The 18,732-nt window shown below is 42.1% G+C and overlaps 1 non-coding gene across 1 annotated transcript; it reads left to right on the plus strand.

The window, feature by feature from the left end:
- Positions 1 to 16,585: 16,585 nt before the first annotated feature.
- Positions 16,586 to 16,669, plus strand: LOC121746299. The gene has a single exon (XR_006038998.1). It is a non-coding gene; the product is annotated as a small nucleolar RNA SNORD96 family (small nucleolar RNA).
- The last annotated feature ends 2,063 nt before the right edge of the window (positions 16,670 to 18,732 follow it).

Below are 18,732 nucleotides of genomic sequence, written 5' to 3' on the forward strand. Positions count from 1 at the left end.
CGACTTCAAATATTTTTCAAAAATTCATTTTTCGATAAAACAGGCTGAAATTCACACGAGACACCGAAGACATCTTGAAATTTACTCAGTAAAAATTTCGTAGCAAAATTCGTTCGTTTGATGGGTCGAATCCAGATCATAAGTCACTGGTCGAGCATCACAGAATTCTGATTCAATTTCGAAAATAGGGTTTTTTAAAATTCCACAACGAAAACACCGATTCATCATGCTCGAAAATACATCATCATGCTCACTCATTCCTCAAACACATATTTGCATACAACTCATATTATTCACAATTATTTCGATCCAAATCACACGTGAATTCAACCAACAAATGCAAAACCAACAAGTTCATATAATCACACAATTTTTCCCCCGTTAAAACTTGCGATCTATCAAACCTACACTCTCTACATGCATGTAGGACTCAAAACATGGTTCAAAACGGAAGGAGAAGAGAAGTGTGTGATTATACCTTCCTTTTGACAAAACGAAAACGGTAGAAACGTAGGATGAAGCGATCCATCGGTGGTTCTCGAAGATAACTTCAATGGCTGCAAAATCAAGGCTTGAATGGAGGTTTTTGGAGATGGGAGAGTGATGGAGGGAGAGAACCGTGTGGGAGTGAGGGAGGGAGAGAGTGGCGAAAATTGTGAGGTATGGGGGCTAGGGTTTGATAATTATGTATTTATTTGCTAGGTTTAGGTTTAAAAAAAAAAAAAAACCTCAAAATCGTTTAATTAAGTTGTCCTTTTAAATTGTTGTCCATGCATGTCGGTCACGATCGCCGCGTTTGTGGTACCCCTTGTATGGGCGGTCGTGACAGAGTGGTATCAGAGCAATTTTTCTTTCAACTCTGGACCCGAGAGTCTTTTTCAGTCTTAGTCTAGACTTGTTTCGCTAGACTAAAATAATAATGGTAATAATAATGATGATAATAATAATTATGCATTGAAGGCTCAACATCCCGACTCGTCACACTCAACTGAGAAAAAGGTAATATGTTTTTTTTTGGAAATTTTTATGAGAAAGTTTTGGAGAATGGAAAATGAGAGAAATTTTGAGAATGAAAGAGGAAAAGATTTTTATAAGAACGAGGAAGTGAAATCTTTCCGTGAGGGATTGGTTTCAAATTGAGAATAGTATTTTCTGATGTTTAAGAAAAGAGCAAGTTTTGAAGAGAAATTATGGAGTTTTAAAGTATGAAAGTGTTTTTGCTTTGGGATGTTAAAATGTTGTGTGTTATACTTGGTTATCTTTAAGTATGAATGATGATGAAGTATGTTGCGAACATAGAGTGCTTATGTTGTAGGCTAGATTGAATACGCGCGAACAGTAGTTTTGAGTTGAGATAACCTATCACTTTCCCGAGTGACGAATACGAATGAGAATCTGAAAGTTGGGGTGAACCCCTAATTTGTCAAGGCACGACGAGACAAGGAGATCGAGAGTGCGAATGGAGGCCGGTGGACCATGAAACTTTTTCTTGGAATTGCGTGAAACTTTGGAGCAAGCTAGGTGCGAACCATTCGAAGGACGTAAGCAAATTTCGGGACGAAATTTTTGTTAAGGTGGGTAGATTGTAACACCCCGACTTTTTCTACTCTTTTTATTGTGTTCTTGAAAGGACCGTCGTTTGTACACTTGAAAATTTTTTCAACCTTGTTTCTTTTGTCGAGAGAATAATTTTACAATTTGGCTTTGGGCTATTAATTTTAAGAGTGTTGGGTCATCCAAATTTTCTTATTCTTTAACCAACTTAGCCAAACTCTACAATTTACATGTTGGGCCCAATTTCATCAAAGAACTTTAAGTTTCCAAGCCCAATTCATTTTATTTGGAAACCACACTTTGAAGCCCAATTAGAGATTAATGATTTCTATACATGCATCTCTCCCTCAATCCCACGATTCCTTCCACATTCATTCAATTTCTGAAATAAAAGCTTGCTTTCTCCCATGATCTGCAGTTACAAGCATTTCTCTCCATCTCCTGCACGATCAGAATTCCAATTTACACCACGTTCCAAACTGCAGAGTTACATCCCGTTCTGTACATAGTTCACAAATTGAGAGAAAAAAAAAACCCGAGTGAAAGCAGAGAGTTCTGGAGTCGAAAATAAGCAAGTAGGATTCTCCGTTCCATCTCAATTTCAAACCCGGCATGTTTGGGAGTCGGAACTGGCGCTGACCGAGATGATGCGGGGAGATGTCGGCGGCGGTTGGTGAACGGAGCTGAGACGACTGGAGCTCGGCGGTGACGGAGAGGCAGTGACAGCGGCAGCGGGGGTTGCTGGTGCAGCAAAGGCCGAGAGAGGGAGAGAATTGCAGAATTTCTCATCCCAAACAAAGAGTGGCGGAGACGTCGAGGGGCAGTGCCGTTGCACGGATTTGCGAAAACAGCGACAACCGGCCAGGAGAAACGATGAACCGGTGCCACTGAACGACGGCGACTCTCGCGGAAGAAACGAGAGTGGTGACTCTGCTTCTTCTCAACGGCAACAGCGGTGACATCGCGGGTGACTCGGGTCGACGGAATCGCTTGTTAGCCGGCGGCGTTGAGTGAGAATTTGAGGAGGAGTTCAGAGATTTCAATTTGGATTGTTCTCCTGGTTTTGATTTCAGAGAAGAAGAAGACGACGGAAGGGGATTAATGAGAAGAGATTTGGGGGTTTCAATCCTTATTCTTTTTGAATTTCACGTGGGCAGGTAAGAAAGAAGTTGGACCCTTTTTATTTAATTTTTATGGGCCATGTGAATTTATCTTTAAGTGTTGGACCTTTTGTTTAGTAAAGGAGATGAATTGGAGTACATTAAATCAATGGATGACTCTATGCACGCTTTTCGAGAAAGGAATGGAGCATACGTTAAGGCTTTAAACGATCGAGGTGGGCTTTCGAACTAAATACTTTTAAGAGCTTTAGTTTTAATATATTGATTCGAGCATCATTTTATGTGACAAAATTCATTTTAATTGAGATTGCAAGTATTATTAATTTTATTCGATGATGATGTGGTTTATGTGCTTAAAGTGAAAGTGATGTTATGTGATATACGCGTTGATTTAGCGAGTGCTTTGTGATTTGCTCGACTTGTTGATGTGATGTGAGATGATGCTCGACCTTGACAGAGAAAAATGATTTTATGTTTCAAATACGTTTTTGGGGAAAATAAAGTTTGCAAAGGGAATATCATGCAATGTGTTTGTTTTGAGAAATGCCTATCTGTTTGTTTAGCAAGGGAGTTGTCCCTACTAGACCTATTGAAATCGAATTCGGGTCTGACTAGGGAGTGAGTCCCTACTCAGGCTAGTGTACACCAATGGGGATCGTGAGCCGTCTTTTGGGTCGGCCGGTCTAGTGATCGAGTTTGCGGCCACAAATCTCGTTTCACAGTATGTTGTTGATGTTGACGAGGTTGATGTTGATGAGATTGATGTTGATGAGATTGATGTTGATGAGATTGATGTTGATGTTGATGTTGATGATTATTTAGTGGGGAGTGAGTCCCTACTATGAGTTTAATCGAATTCAGGTCTTAGCAAGGGTGCGTCCCTACTCGGACTAGTGTACACGATGAGGACCGTGAGTCATCGAATGGGTTGGCCGGTTTTCGTGCTCGTGGAAAGTGGCCCCTTACACGGCACCCTAAAGAACAGATATGGCAGTTTCTTAAATAATCAAGGAGAAATGGTTGGTTTGAAATGATGAGGAAAAAGGATTTGAGGATGAGTTGAAAGTTTGTGTTTGAAATATTTTTAGTGTCTCGGGCCTTTTCAAGTTAAAACCCCGAGGTCACTCAATGGTGGCATGATATAACTGTTTTTATAATATTGTTTTGGCAATTGTCCACTGAGTGCATCAAGTACTCAGCCCTGCATATTGTTTTTCTTAATGTGCAGATTGAGCGGTGACGAGCGCGGTGGGTGTTGAGCATAAAAGTGAAGAATGTCTATCAAATGTTCGGAATATGTTGTGTCTTCATACATAGCATTATTCTACTCCCGAGATGCTTCCGCTGAATATTGTTTCTTTTGCCAAGTATTGTTAAGATAATATTTGTTTCGAGTTGTTGATTGTTGAGATACTCTGATTTTTATTTCGAGCTATGGTCGAGTTGTGTTGTTTTCTCCTTTCTTTCCCGCTTCTTTAGTCATCCCCTAGTCGCGATTAACCGTGTTTTCTATCCTTAGAAAATGCAGGCGTGACATCTGCCCATCTCCGTTATCAATTTCTGGTTCTCATCTCCAAGCCTGGTAACAATCGTCTCCAAAGCTTCTTGCCTCTGACTCTGTCTCGTCTGCCCCGCAGACTCCTTCAACATTCTTTCCATCACTGCTGCCAATTTCATCACTTCCGCTTTCAATTGTTGATTTTCTTCTTTCACCTCTTCCATCGCTTTCTCGATCTTCCCTTGACGCTGCTCCTGATCCTGTGTTCCCGGATGTGCTGCAGATCTCCCAGTCGGTATAGCTTCTTCTCCCATTGCGTAGAATTGGGGTGCGCCCTGCCTCATGTAAATGGTGTTCGTACGGATGAATAAAGGTGTATCAAAAAGACCAGGAGGATCCACCATGATCTGGTCGGATAAGTCGTCTACCTCCGTGATGATGATGTTGTTTCTGACGAACACTCCCAAGACATGGCAGAGAGTGAGGTTCCTCGCTGGGTGGGTAGCAATTAGATGGCATTGGTAGGCGGTCCAAAAACCCATATGCAACTTCCTCCCCCGCTTGGCGTACCAGAGAAGATATAACTCCGTCATCGACGTCCTAACAGCGGAGTTCGACTGCCCCAATAAATTGAAATCCAGGTAAAGCTGTACCAGACGCAGAATTGGATTGTTGAAATGAACGGAGCGGGAAATAGTGGACTGGAATTGCCCTGCATCAGGGTGAGTAAGTTCCTCCCAGGCATCCAGGAATTCCCCGCTCCCTACTTCTCTACTCAGGCCCTATGGCCTCATCTAGACTGCACATTCCAAGACGCACGGTCCACTCAATCAAACTCATCCGTATCTCTCCTCCAAACAGTCTAAAGCTGATACACTCCTCATCGAGATCAGTAGTGACCTTAAATCTAAAGGTCGTGAAAAACTCCTTTGCTAGTCTAACCGGGACACTCGGATCCTCATTCTCCAACAACCACTCGAATCCTAACGCTTGCAAATAAGATAAAAACTGCTCGCGGGCACCTAACTCATCCAAAGAAGGAATGTGAAGTACCTTCCCGCTCTTCACCTGCTTACTCCCTTCATCCTTACTATCGAAAGCTTTCTGTAGCTCCTTCGAGTCGAAAAGCTTCATCTCCTCCACTAGATCATCAGTAAGGTCCACTGTCCAGCGCTTATATCGGAGTCTCTCTGCTGGTGGATGTAATAACTCCCGATGATCGTTCGGAAGTTGCTGTTCCTTGTACTCCTCATCCTCCATGGACGTATCACTGGCCGATTCAGATTCCTCACTGATCTCATACTCACTATCACTCTGCTCTCGTTGGCTGGATGGGGTCCTCTGAGCAGCCTCGGTGATCACTATGCCAGTGTTCACGACACATGGTTTCTTGTTGCTAGGCTTCTTCTTCATAGGGGCCTTCCCCTTTCGTTTTCTCTCTTCACGGTATCTTGCTTCCTCTCTGTCAACTTTCTCTTTCTCTGCTTCGGGTTCTTTCTCGGCTTGTGTTGAAAGTGGATCCTGGGTAGTTGGACCTGTCTCCCCGTAGCCTACTGACCTGGATGCGAGGTCCAGACCCTCAGCCATCCTGTCAGCCTCTTCACCTTGGCCAATCAGTGTTGGAGAGACCGCTTCGGTTTCCATTGCAGTCTCCTCTAGGTCAGTAACAGGTAAAGACTCCTCCCCAGGTTTTGTGGGAGTGGTTCCCTCCTCTTCACTCAAGATTTCCACGGGATCTGCCTCTGTGTTCGGCTTCGCCCTACTAGCTGCCCACTTTCCTAAGCATCTCTGCGAAACCCTCTGCGGTTTAGGCCGGTCCGCCTTAGGATCAGCCTTCAATATTAAGCTCCGCTTTATGGGCTTGGGCTTCACTACTGGAGGTGCCACCGGTTCTGGCTCTTGGATTTCTGCAGCTGACTCCTTCTCTCCTACCTGCATTCTATCATCCCCTACTTCCACTCGGGGATCTACTGGCTCCGGCTCTGTCTCTTCACCCTGTACTGTCTCAACTCCTCATACTGACCTTGATGCGAGGTCTAGACCCTCAGCCATCAAAGCAGTATCCTCTCTGCGGTTTACCTCTTCCACGATCGACTCAAACTCCGTATCGGTCATGAGGCTGCGCTTCTGTGCCGATTCGTTTAGATCTATCTCTTCCCTAACCCTCTCTCGACGGACGGTCTCCACATTAGGCGTTTCCTCCGCTATATTTCTCCCCTCACGGTCTTGGTTCTCCTTCCTCAGCCTTTCCGCCCTCTCCTCCGGATCAGAATCGTAGTAAGCCAAAATTGCTTCATCATCCAAGGGTTCGGTTTCTTGGTTTACCGGAGAGAGTTTCTCTGTTTCTGTAATTGCGGCTTCGACGGGAGAGTGTTCTTCTTGTGGAATTGTAGGGGAACTGGAACGGTATGTGGAGGCTGCACCGTGGGATGCGCACTGGTTACTGACATCGCCACCGCCTGACTTGCTGCGGTCATATTCCCCTGCCCCCTGTTTTGGCTAAAATTCGCCAACTCTACCACCCAGTTCCTAGTGGGGTCTTGTAAACGGAGAAACTCCGCCATTGCGTCTAGAGATATCATCGGTGGGGCTTGCTGAGTTGGTGCCGAAGGTTGAGGGTTCGGCGGTGGTTGCGTTCCAGGGTTTTCTTCCCGGCTTTCTTCACGGCGAGACGAAGGTGGTTTATTCTTAGTAGCGAAAGCCTTTTTCCCCATGGTTTCAGTGGTGATTTGTTGGTGGGGTCTTGGGTTTTGATTTCTGGTAGAGAGTTGGGTTTGAGAATTTTTTTTTGAAAGGGAAATTGAAAATGAGGGTTTGTGAGGGAGAAGGGTTAGGACGGTGAGTATAATTTGGGTGAGAGATTGCAGTTGCAGGTAGTTGCAACCGGTAGTAGCCGGTCGCAACGCATCAGATGGAAGGCGGTTGAGGTTGCTGGCCTCTGATTGGCCAGCGTGTCTTTTCTCTCTGCTCACGCGCCATATTTCCTGCTGCCTACCTGCAAAAGCTGCACAAGCCTTAATTCAAAATTCCCACTTAATGATTTCCCTAATACTTTACCCAAAAAGGAAACTAATTCAAATGGGAACTTAAATAAAATTTGAAATAGCACCAGATAAGTAATCCCTTGGTCAATGTGCACTCCAAATTAAAATTAAGGCCCGAAAATATTTTTGGATTTTTAGAAATTATCTAGTAAGCAAAGATTAACTACGTATTTACAATATTTACATCTTCCTTGGGCAATTTGGAATTCAACTTGGCCAGTATATGCAAACTATTTTCAAAGGGAAACTGGCCACGTGGAACTCCAAATTCCTATCTTACTGATCAGTATGAAACCGATGTAAGTGGCTGTAGTGGAATTTCATCCACTACACCCACCTCGCTATTATCCCTGAATATTTTCAACCTATGCCCATTTACTATGAAAGGTTCAGAGTTAGAAAAACTCCCTGAAATTTCTACTGCCCCATTAGATCGGAGAGCAGTTATGATGTAAGGTCCTGTCCACTTGGACTTGAGTTTCCCTGGCATAAGCTTTAATCTTGACTGGAAGAGTAGTACTTTCTGGCCAACATGGAGCTCCTTAGTTCTCAGATTTTGATCATTCCATAATTTAGTTCGTTCTTTGTACCACATGGCGGAGTCGAATGACTCCAATCTAAGTTCCTCAAGCTCCTGCAGTTGCAGCTTCCTTTCCTCTTCACAGGCTGTAGCATCCATATTCACTTTCTGTACTACCCAGTATGCTCGATGCTCGATCCCAACTAGTAAGTGGCACATCTTCCCAAATACAATCCGGTAAGGGGACATGCCTATGGGGGTTTTGTAGGATGTTCGATATGCCCAGAGAGCATTCTCTAACCTTACACTCCAATCCTTCCTAGAAGTGTTCACAGTCTTCTCCAAAATTTTCTTTATCTCGCGGTTAGAAATCTCTGCTTGACCATTTGCTTGCGGATGGTAAGGGCTGGATAGTCTATGGTGCACACCGTATTTCTTCATTAAGGCTTCGATTGTGCGATTACAAAAGTGTGTACCTTGATCGGATATGATCGCCCTGGGTACACCGAATCGGCTGAAGATATGACTCTTTAAGAACTTGGCCACTTCCTTGGCTTCACACGTGCCTGTGGCCTTGGCTTCTACCCATTTGGAGACGTAGTCTACAGCAACTAGGATATACAGATTCCCATAGGATGAAGGAAAAGGCCACATGAAATCCATTCCCCATATGTCGAATAGCTCGCAAACTATTACGGGTACCTGCGGCATTTCGTCCCGGGCAGATATTCCAACGGTCAGTTGGCAACGCTCACAACTTCTGCAAAACTCGTACGCATCTTTGTTGAGGGTTGGCCAATAAAAGCCGCTATCCAAAATCTTCCTTGCCGTCTTCTTGGACCCGAAATGTCCTCCGCATGCTAACGAATGGCAGTGGGTTAAAACATCCCGCTGATCCCAGTCAGGAATGCACCTCCTTATAACTTGATCGGACCCTACCCTCCACAGATAGGGATCGTCCCAAAAGTAGTATTTCGCTTCACTCTTGATCTTCATTCTTTGGGCTTTGGTAACACTCGGCACTTCTGGAAGCTCTCCAGTCACTAGGTAGTTGGCCAGGTCCGCATACCATGGTTCCTGCCCTACCCTCTCTTTTCCTTTTGTTGTATCATTTTGACCAGTAAGTTTGAACACTTCTTCCCTATCAATTTTTCTGGGCGCAAAAATCACCTCACACAAATGTTCCTCTGGAAATTTATCATGCACTTCGTCACCGTTTCCATCTTGCACTATTCTGCTCAAATGGTCTGCCACCTTGTTCTCGACTCCTCTCTTATCTTCTACCTCCCAATCAAATTCTTGTAACAAGAGTACCCATCGGATCAAGCGTGGTTTGGATTCCTTCTTGGCAATCAGATACTTAATCGCTGCATGGTCAGTATACACTATGACTTTGGATCCCAACAAATATGGCCGGAACTTCTCGAAAGAATACACCACTGTCAGCATCTCTTTTTCAGTGGTATCGTAATTCCGCTGGGCTTGATTTAGAGTCTTGGACGCATAAAAAATTACGTACCTCTTCCCGTCGATCTTCTGACCCAGTACGGCTCCTACCGCAAAATTGCTGGCGTCGCACATTACTTCGAAAGGATGGTTCCAGTCAGGAGCCCTTATGATAGGTGCGGATATCAACTTTTCCTTGAGAAGGTTGAAAGCAGCCTTGCATTGCTCATCAAAGATGAATTCCACGTCATTCTGAAGTAATCTGGTAAGGGGCTGGGCGATCTTGGAGAAATCCTTGATAAATCTTCGATAAAATCCGGTGTGCCCCAGAAAACCCCTTATTCCCTTCTGATCAGTAGGAAATGGTAATTTGGATATAACATCTACCTTGGCTCGATCCACTTGGATACCTCTTTCTGAGACCACGTGTCCTAAAACTATCCCTTCGGCGACCATAAAATGGCACTTCTCAAAGTTCAAAACCAAACTCTTTGCTTGACAGCTTTCCAAAACTATATCCAAATGGTGAAGGCAAGAGTCGAACAAGTCTCCGTAAACCATGAAGTCGTCCATGAATATCTCTGTGCAATCCTCAATCAAATCGGAAAATATGCTCATCATACATCGTTGAAACGTACCTGGAGCGTTGCATTGGCCGAAAGGCATGCGACGGTATGCATAGGTTCCAAACGGGCAAGTGAAAGTGGTCTTGTCCTGGTCCTCAGGATCTACGTAAATTTGGAAATACCCGCTGTACCCATCTAGAAAGCAGAAAAACTTCTTCCCAGCTAATCTCTCCAACATTTGGTCGATGAACGGCAGGGGAAAATGGTCCTTCCTGGTCGCATTGTTCAGCTTACGGTAATCGATGCACATTCGCCAACCCGTGACTAGCCTCGTTGGGATCACTTCATTCCTCTCATTCTGAACTACTTGGATGCCCGACTTCTTTGGGACCATGTGGATCGGGCTGACCCACTCACTATCCGGTACTGAATAGATAATCCCTAGCGACAACAACTTCAAGATCTCCTTCAATATCTCTTCTCGCATGTTAGGGTTTACCTTCCTTTGAGCATCTCGATGTGCCTTCGCTCCTTCCTCCAACCTAATGTGGTGCATGCAGACGTCGGGGCTAATTCCCACTAAATCTGTAAGACTCCATCCAATCGCCTTCTTATTCTTGCTCAGCACGGTCAGTAGCCTAGCCTCTTGTTCCTTCGTAAGGCTGCTACTGATGATCACTGGATATGAGTTCTCCCCTCCAAGGAAGGCATACTTCAAATTCGGTGGCAACTTCTTCAGCTCAACTTGAGGAGGAAGTGTGTCTTCGGGTAGAGGGTTTTTCTCAATCTCTCATTCTTTTTCTAAATCTCCCTCCGATGGTTCTTCTATACTGATTGGTAGCTGAGCCCCTGCGGCTCCAATGAACTCCGATTTCTGACAGAATTCCTTGATTGCTACTTCTATTTCTTCATCAGTCAACCCTTGGCTACTGATCATATCACACCATGCAGCAGCTTCGACGTCAGCCTGCTCATAAGCATCTAATGCTGGGAGTTTCTCCTGCAATAGTTCGGTCTCAAGAAAATCTTGGACAAGGGGGTCAATCACATCAACATAACACAAATTTTCAGAATCAATCGGTTTCTTCATGGCTTCATTGATATCAAAAGTAAATTTCTCTCCATGGAAATCAATGCAAATTGTCCCCTCGGCCATGTCTACTATTGTATTAGCCGTTCTCAAAAATGGTCTTCCTAACAACTCTCCACTTGATTCCCTAGCTTCATGCTCACTCATTTTGATCACATAAAAATCAGCAGGATAGGTAAAATCATGCACTCTTACTAACACATTTTCTAAAACTCCCTCAGGACTTATGCACGACCTATCAGCCAGTTGGATCAACACCCTAGTATTCGACAATCTAACTCCCTTCAATCGGTTATAGATAGACAATGGCATGACATTTATGGATGCCCCCAAATCACACATTGCATGTTTGGCCTTCACATCTCCTATAGCTATAGGCAAAGTGAACATACCTGGATCGGCTCTCTTGGGTGGTAACTTCTCTTGCACTATTGCTGACGCTATCCCTTCCACCATAATCTTGCCATCCTTCTGGGCTCTCCCGGCTATGAAGTCCTTTATGAATTTCCCGAGAGGGGGTAGCTTCACGGCTTGGAGGAATGGTATGGTGACATCCAACTTCCCAAAAATCGACAAGCAGTCAACCGGGTTCTCTTTCTTCCTCCGTGTAACAAATCGGAATGGGAATGGTTTCTCCCCTTTTTTTCTCCTCTACTGGTTCCTGAGCAACCTTCTTGGAGTTTTTCTTGGGTAGTTCCTGGGTCTGGGCCTCCATTCTGGGCTCTACCTCTTGAGGAGGTTCCTTCCTGGTCAGTAGGGTGTCGGGTTCACTTCTTACACTTGGTGTATCATCCAACAAGAATGGATCCTGCATCCGAGGCATAGGTCGCCCTAATTCTTCCGCTGAAATGGTATCACCTCCTATCTTCGTTCCATTGGATCCTCCACTAGGTGGTTTCGGTTGAGGCGCGTCATAAGTGGTTCCTGACCTCAACGTAACCTTACTCACATTTGCCTTTTCGGGCATTTAGACTATAGATGGGAGTTTCCCTGCATTTCCCTTCAAATCACCCACTGAACTGGCCAGTTGAGCTAACTGCCTATTCATCATATCCATGTTCGCCTTATGTTCCTTCTGGGCATTTTGCATCCCCTGCACGACCTCATTATGGGATTGCAATTCTCCTTTGATGCTCTGTTGTGACGCTAGCATTTCACCCATCATGTCCTCAACGGATCTCCTTGACCTGTTCGAGTTTTGGAGATGACTCGGCCCTTGGTGTTGATAGTTATGGGAGTTTTGCTGGCCTTGATTAGGCGGGTATTGGTTATACTGGGCAGGAGGGGTGTATTGATCTTGAGGATATTGATTCTGGTGCTGGCCTTGGAATTAATTTTGGTTCTGATGGTGTTGGGGTCCTGGGTTCGGCTGATTTTGGAAATTTTGGAAGTTTCTCTGGTGGGGTGGCACATAGACAGGGTTCGGGTTCTGGTTTTGTGGGTTTTGGTTTTGGGAATGTTGGTTTCTTCCTGACCAGTTGGGCTGGTAGTCTGGGTTTGCTGGTCCACGGTTAGGGTTTTGGTTCGGATGGGGGTTATACTGGTTCTGACCTTGGTTCTGATTTTGGCTCCCGTCACCCCATCGGAAGTTTGGATGATCCATCCATGGTGCATCCCGTTGCCTACCTTGAATCCAATGCCCACTAGAATTGAAGTACCCCGCAGCATTAACTTGCTCCATATTCCCGAAGTCATTAGGCTGATCATAGTTCGGTCCTTGATTTCCCTGCTCTGCACCCTTGTAATTCCCAGCTAGGGGAGGTGGTGGAGTGCTCTTCTCGATCGCACTCAGAAGTGACTTCTTCAGCTCATCCATTTTCAAATCCATTTTCTGCTCCAGTGTATTTTCCTGATCCGTAACCGAGGCAACAGCAGCCCGCTCTCGGTTGTATCCTTCCCTTGAATGGTCATACTCTTTCTTTGCATTCAGTAGCTTCCTTAGGACTCTCTTTGCTTCGCTAACCTGTAATTGCGTGAAGCTTCCTCCTGACGATGAATTTGCCAGGTCCTTGGTTACCGCGTTCATGCATTCGTAGAAAGTATGATGTACTTCAATGTCCGCCATGCGATGGTTGGGACATGATTCCAAAAGACCCATGTATCTTGCCCAATAATCACTCAAGGGCTCATCATACCCTTGCTTCACATTAGTTATTTCCCTCTTCAGCGCGCTTGTCTTGGATGACGGAAAAAACTCGCCCAGAAATGCTGACTTGAAATCGGCCCAAGTCACAATAGAGTTGGGGGGCAGGCGCATGAACCAAGTATTGGCTTCCCCTTTGAGCACAAATGGCAAAGCCTTCAGCCTATAATCATCCTCCGTCGCTCCTGCTGGTCTCCTCTGCGCCCTACAAATTTTGCAAAACTCATGAAGAAACTCATACGGCCCTTCATAGCTCTTCCCACAGTATGTAGGCAGGATTGCGATCACATGAAGCTTCACATCGCAGGCGGTTTGCCCTGGAGTAACGACTATGGCTTGCGGCAGCTCTCCTTCAGTGTGTGCATTCAGCGTCCCGATCTCCGGATCTTCATCTCCCTGGTTGGCCATTTTTCTTGGGTTGCCTTCCAATAGTGGTTTCTCTTCCAGTATCGGTCCCTCTATGGTGCCTTTCTCCTCGTCACTACTCGTGCCTAGGTCAGACAAGGTGGTCGACAGGCTAGAACGAGTGGTTACGAGTATGGATCCTCGCTGAAGTATCTTCGGCCTCCCCTGGTCAGGAGCCGAGCTACTGCTCATAAACTGAAATGAAAAGAAAAAGGAAAATTATACACAATATATACACAATATATACACCAAAGTATCACACACAAAAGTAACTAGTAACGCCATCCATCCCCGGCAACGGCGTCATTTGAAAGGTCTCAGGATGCGTAGGTGTCGTTCAAGCAAGGATTTATCCTACTGGTCAGGATAGAGATCCTAACTAAGCCTAGACCCTGGTTTCAAAGATTCCTCAACCCACTCCTACTGATCAGTATAGTGGTGGTAAGGGTCGAATCCCACAGAGATGGTGCGTTAAAACTATTGTGGTGATATTCTGGATGGTTTGGTTAGATACCACGCTCGGGTTGAGTCTCTACCTAGGCAAGAACTTAAAGGTAATCTCCTACTGACTAGAATGGGGAAAGAAGTGTAGAGGTGCAGCTGTGTACGTGGAAATGGGGAGACATTTTTGTAACAGAAAATATTTAGAAGGCACGAGTTTCTATTTTGGGCTAGACAGAATATTCAGAGGGTAGTGGTGGTTATGGTGACTAGGCTGACAGATCTGCAGGGTACAAACTAAAGGTGAAGGACAAAAAGGCAAAAAACATCTAAAAAGCAAAAGTGGTCCCCAACTATTGACATGGACATCATCTTCTTTAACAAACATATCCAACATTCAGATAATAATTCCAGATTCAACACGGAAACACAGATTATTAACTCGCGAACACAGATCCACAAATAAGAACACCAAATCTGAAATCAAAACACAGAAACTGCAACTCCGCATACTGGTCAACAGGAAAACGAAACGAACTCAAACTAGACTTCACATGCAGCGATTCACTCACGATCAAACAGTTCCACGTTTAACTAAAGGAATTGTGACGGAAACAAGGACCAATAATTTCACGCTGAAAACAACCAGAAACACTAGATCTAAGCTAACTAGGCGGAATAGGAAGGAAAAGAAATCAACACAAATAACGAACGGAAATCAACTTCATAGCATAAACACGTTCGGATCTTCAACAAGTACTTCAAAAGCAGGAAATATCTAAAAGCAACAAAGATCCAACGTAAAGAAAGCAAGTAAATTAAACTACGAAAGCGAATAAAAGTGTTTTGCCACTCCGGGCGATGGAATCTCTAACTACGGTCTTGCTGGCTGGAACGGACGATTTGGAACTCCAGGAACATCTAGATTCTTCAAGTGACCATGGCAGTGGCGAGGAACGAGATTCAGGACTGGGCTGAAGGACTGAACTCCGAGAGAATTCTACCTAAGAGTGATGATGATGAATAGTCTCCCCTTCTCTCTTTCCAAGTGGCTTCCTTTTATAGGGAGGCTTACCCTTGATTTTAGGGTAAAACCTTGCTGTGAGATGACTTCTTTGCCCTTAATTGTGATTGATCAGTCCCAGCTATCCTCCTTCTCCATCTCGAGCCATTTTTGCATGTATACTGGTCAGTACGTAATCGTCCTGACGCCCTTTTCACTTGAAGTATCTGAAACTCTGCCTACTGGCTAGAACGCTTACCCTGCACGATTAAGCAACTAATTTTGCAGATATAATTCAATTATGCACATCATACTGACCTGTAACCTAGGCCTAGAATACGACTTATCAAACGGTCTACGAATGCTTGTATTGTGCGCTCTTCTATCAGAAAACCCTCTCCACCTTGAGTTTTGCAGGTTTTTTTACCCCTTTTTAACCGAGGAGTATATATATATATATATATATATATATGGATGTATTCATTTTCTTTTTGCATATTTCCTCCTCTTTCCTTCTTGATCTCAGCCCCACGATTTTGTCATCCGACGGTTAGATTGATGCCACGTGTCATTTAATAATGCAGATTTTCAGTTGAATAATGCACACCGACTAATAATGCACCATTATAGTGTAATAATGCAGATTTTCAGTTCAATAATGCACACCGACTAATAATGCACCATTATAGTGTAATAATGCAGATCATCTGGACCGTTGATGAATGAGATCTAACGGCCCATATTAAGAAGAATAAAGGATCTAAGGGATGAATAGGAGAATAACGCTCCCATATTCATTTTCCTATATAGGGTTTTGATCCATGCAAAACCATTCTTAATACAAAAATGCAAAACCAAGCATACAAAAGTCATTTTTAGGTCATTGTAAGCTTATTTTTACGTCATTATAGTAAGAATGACATGAAATGATCTTAACATGACCTCAAACCCAAAGTTTATAATATGACCTAAAACTGCTTTACAATGACCCTCCGTGTTTTTGTTTAATTATTGACCATTGGATTGTCAAATCTCATGGTCAGGATTTGGTCTGGATTTTGTATTGAGATCAAGTTTTGTATTGATCATTTTCCTATATATATATATATATATATATATATATATATAGGCGCGTTAAAATGATAACCATATTTATTGTGATAACCTAATAACCTATCATTTTATGGGTCAAAAATATCATTTATACACAATAAAATGATATTCTATTTTATAAAGTGATATATTTCGTCCATAGAATGATAGGTTATTAAGTTATCACCATAAATATGGGTCATATATATATATATATATATATATATATATATATATATAGAGAGAGAGAGAGAGAGAGAGAGAGTAGTGATCTAGGACAAGTGCCTATTAAGTACATAACTAGAGAACAAATCGCAGCCATAAGATCAAGAAAATCAAGGGCAAGTATTAATACATGTGATTTTTGAATTTAAAGGAGAATCAGTTCACTTTTATCACAAATTTACTTCACTTTAACAAGGCGGAGGTATAATGGTCACTTCACAGATAAAATTAGGGTAGAAAGTAAAATGCTCTCATTTGAAAATTAACCTCGACACGCGATTCAACCTTTTTTTCTCTCTTCTGTAAAATTCGCGCGATTCAACCTTCTCGTCGCCGGAGGCAGCGGCGGAGCTGTGATGAAATTGACTTGGATTTTGAGTTGCCTGTGATGAAATCTATATTGCAGGAGCTGTGATGAAATTGATTTGGATTTTGAGTTGCCTGTGATGAAATCTCTTATCAAATTACACCATCTTTCGGGACTGAGTTTCCTGTGATGATATTCTGCAATTCTGAGGCATTTTGAAAGCATATTTCATTTATAAAATTAATGATTTGTGGTGCTTATTGACGGTCCAGTGCTGTTTAGTTCGATTAACAGTACTTAACATTATCATAAGCTATAGAAATTCTGAGCCGCCTTTCGTCTTTCGTGTCTTTTCTCCTTATGAGATTCAGCTATCCTTGTTGTGGCTCTCATTTTTCCTAATTTTTAGAGTAATAAATTCCCTTCATATTTTGTAATCTTTTCTATTATTGTGGATTAATTGAAATGCCGACTGAAATTTTTCTCCATCGCCACGCTAGAGTAAAATCATGCTAATAGTGATGTATTTTGCTAACAACAGTGAAGTGAAATCATTATAATAGTGATGTGTTTTGTAAACGACAGCGAAGTAAAATCATGCTAATAGTGATTTGTTTTGTTAACAACAGTGAAGTAAAATCATGCTAATAGTGATGTGTTTTGTAAACAACAGTGGAGTAAAATCATGCTAATAGTGAAGTGTTTTGTAAACAATAGTAAAGTAAAATTATGCTAATAGTGATGTGTTTTGTTAACAACAGTGAAGTAAAATCATGCTAATAGTGATGTGTTTTGTTAACAATAGTGAAGTAAGTAAAATCATGCTAATAATGATTTGTTTTGTTAACAACAGTGGAGTAAAATCAAGATAATAGTGATGTGTTTTGTAAACAACAGTGGAGTAAAATCATGCTAATAGTGATGTGTTTTGTAAACAACAGTGAAGTAAAATCATGCTAATAGTGATGTGTTTTGTTAACAACAATGAATTAAAATCATGCTAATAGTGATGTGTTTTGTAAACAACAATGAAGTAAAATCATGCTAATAGTGATTTGTTTTGTTAACAACAGTGAAGTAAAATCATGCTAATAGTGATGTGTTTTGTAAACAACAGTGATGTAAAATCATGCTAATAGTGATGTGTTTTGTTAACAACAGTGAAGTAAAATCATGCTAATAGTGATGTGTTTTGTTAACAACAGTGAAGTAAAATCATGCTAATAGTGATGTGTTTTGTTAACAATAGTGAAGTAAAATCATGCTAATAGTGATGTGTTTTGTAAACAACAGTGAAGTAAAATCATGCTAATAGTGATGTGTTTTGTAAACAACAGTGAAGTAAAATCATGCTAATAGTGATGTGTTTTGTTAACAACAGTGAAGTAAAATAATGCAAATAGTGATGTGTTTTGTAATCAACAGTGAAGTAAAATCATGCTAATAGTGATTTGTTTTGTTAACAACAGTGAAGTAAAATCATGCTAATAGTGATGTGTTTTGTAAACAATAGTGAAGTAAAATCATGCTAATAGTGATGTGTTTTGTTAACAACAGTGAAGTAAAATCATGCTAATAGTGATGTATTTTGTAATCAACAGTGAAGTAAAATCATGCTAATAGTGATGTGTTTTGTTAACAACAGTGAAGTAAGTAAAATCATGCTAATAATGATTTGTTTTGTTAACAACAGTGAAGTAAAATCAAGCTAATAGTGATGTGTTTTGTAAACAACAGTGGAGTAAAATCATGCTAATATTGATGTGTTTTGTAAACAACAGTGAAGTAAAATCATGCTAATAGTGATGTGTTTTGTTAACAACAGTGAAGTAAAATAATGCTAATAGTGATGTGTTTTGTTAACAACAGTGAAGTAAAATCATGCTAATAGTGATGTGTTTTGTAAACAACAGTGAAGTAAAATCATGCTAATAGTGATGTGTTTTGTAAACAGCAGTGGAGTAAAATCATACTAATAGTGATGTGTTTTGTAAACAACAGTGGAGTAAAATCATGCTAATAGTGATGTGTTTTGTTAACAACAGTGAAGTAAAATCATGCTAATAGTGATGTGTTTTGTTAACAACAGTGAAGTAAAATCATGCTAATAGTGATGTGTTTTGTAAACAACAGTGAAGTAAAATCATGCTAATAGTGATGTGTTTTGTAAACAACAGTGAAGTAAAATCATGCTAAAAGTGATGTGTTTTGTTAACAAGGTGAAGTAAAATCATGCAAATAGTGATGTGTTTTGTAATCAACAGTGAAGTAAAATCA

This window comes from Salvia splendens, chromosome 8 (genome assembly GCF_004379255.2).
Source record: "Salvia splendens isolate huo1 chromosome 8, SspV2, whole genome shotgun sequence".
Lineage (NCBI taxonomy): Eukaryota > Viridiplantae > Streptophyta > Magnoliopsida > Lamiales > Lamiaceae > Salvia > Salvia splendens.